This window comes from Pinus tabuliformis, chromosome 1_2 (assembly GCF_031772625.1).
Source record: "Pinus tabuliformis cultivar Carrire ecotype Pingquan chromosome 1_2, CPIR1, whole genome shotgun sequence".
NCBI classification, from domain to species: Eukaryota; Viridiplantae; Streptophyta; class Pinopsida; order Pinales; family Pinaceae; genus Pinus; species Pinus tabuliformis.
The window spans coordinates 1328772825-1328775172 of record NC_142298.1 but is presented as its reverse complement, the minus strand read 5'-3'; positions in this window follow the sequence as shown (position 1 = coordinate 1328775172).

Here is a 2348-nt window from a genome sequence, read left to right as displayed (position 1 = left end):
TGTTTGCATACGGTCTCCTGTGAAAGGGACAGCGGTTAACCCGTCCTTGTCCTTTCCTTTGGAACGGCAACTTCTCGTTTTTCCTCCTTCCTGCATAAGGAAATGACAATTGTTAGCATTTTCATTTTGCATATTAATCTCACATGTTTTATTACAATTCTTTATCATTTTCCTAGTTCATGATGCAAAAGGTTTGTAAGTTCTAATGAAAAGATACTGAAATAATCATCAAAAACATACCTTCTTTAGTACTCCACAATTGCCTGCCTGTACTTCTTGGTTCGCCAAGAGGTATTCTTCTATTCACAGTTTCTTGGTAAACCTTTTTGCCTAACTCACCCCTTTTTGTTTATTTATTTTTGTAATAAAATCAAACAACAATCGTGGAGGAAAATCAACCCTTGACCCATAGTTCATGGAGAGTAACGAGTAAACTGCCTTTACCACTCAAAGCTACACCTATCCAGTCGAAGCTGTCTCATTTGACTGGATCCAGTACTTCACAAGCCTCTGGTTCTTCATCTGAATTACCAGAAACACCTATACCGGTAAGTAATGTGACCCCAGTTACTGGTACATATGTTACTGAAGTGGAATCTCCACAATTACCTGAGGAAACTATAACTAAATCTAGTGAAACGGTAACCCAAGTCGTTCAACAACAAGTTGATTCTCAATCCGAATTTGTTCAATAAGAAATTACTTCTGAACCTGAATCTGTTCAACCAGAACTAGATCCTGAGCCCATCACTATTCAATCAGAAGTTACTTCTGAAAAGTTGTTCACGAAGCCAAACCTAAACATGTTCTATTACCAGAACATTTGGATTTTGAGGTTGAACAATCAAAAGTTGTTACCTTACCAGAAGAAGATTGACCAATAAATCCTCAGACATCCGTAACTATCGAGACTTCCTCTTTACCTCAGCAACAACCAGAAATCTATTACAGACCAAACGGTGAAATTCTTCCACCTGGTTTGATTTCAATAGAAGAGGAACCTAAGGTAGAATCACCCAGAACTCCATTCCATTTTGGAACTGGACTGCATCTGTATCCTTATACTCCTCATTTTACTACTCCTTTTGATCCTGATTACTTTCAGACACCCGTTGATTCGTTAGGAAACTTATTTAGACATTTGACTACAACAGATTCAACATCCCAGACCATACCATCTGTTATGGCTATAGCAGAATCTTTTGTCACAACCTCTTCGATGTTTACTACAACACCTGAGTCACATTTTTATGGTGTTCCTTCTGTCCCATCAGGTTACCAATATTTATCAGGAACCCACTCAGGTGTTGCTTCTAGGCCTTGGTCTTCACCAATGTCCTCTACCGGAATTTTATCTGGTTCCTCATTTATAGGTACCAAACAGCTGGACCCATCAAGTTCATATCAAGATGGTTCATCTGGTTATCGTCCTATGTATCCTCTTAATGCTGGACTACCCCCATATGGATAATAATAGCATATTCTCCTTATCCTCCTTATTTTGGGGGGAAACCATATGTCGGTATGCCGTCGTCTTTAGGTCAGCCTGGAATGACTGTCTGTCAGTGGCAGCCAACCATGCCCGTTCAACCTAGGCTTGTGTATCCATCACAACCTATGCAATCTGTCTCATCCATACCTACAACACCTATTGTTACAACTGTACTATAGTCACAAGCCCAAATTGTTGTATCTCAACCTGTGCAAGCTAGCCCTTCAACCTCAGACCCCCAAGTTTCAGGTATACAGATCCAGCCTTCTTAGGTAGTTTTACAACAACCACTTGTGTCTGGAGTCCAACAACTTCAAGCTAGTTTACCTTTTACTGGAATGACTTAGACTTACACTGGTTTAGTGTATTCACAACCTAGTCAACCTTACATTTGTGGGCAACAACAACCATTGTACCAACAACAACAACAGTTGATTCAACAGCCTTGGCAGCCCCAATATCAACAACAACAATACCAACCTCAAAATGGACTTGGACAACAAGCTTATGCTGGGTTTGGTTAGCAACAAGTTTATCTAGGTCCTGGTCAACAAGCCTATGTTGGGTTTGGACAACAACAAATGTATCCTGGTGCACAACAACAACAACCTTATGTTGGATTTGCTCAACAAACTTACCCTTATCAAGGTTACCAGTGGCAAATGCCTTATGCTGGTATGCAAAGGCTTATTGCCCAAGCAATCCCATCTTACCCTAGATATGCTCAACCTGACCTCAATAGACAGTTGCCTTTCGTTGCGACACTTGAATTACCAGATCTAAACTGGCTCACCAATGACCCAATTCATTATGCACCTTGGTGGCCGGTGATTCCTCATAAGTTACCTTCCGATAT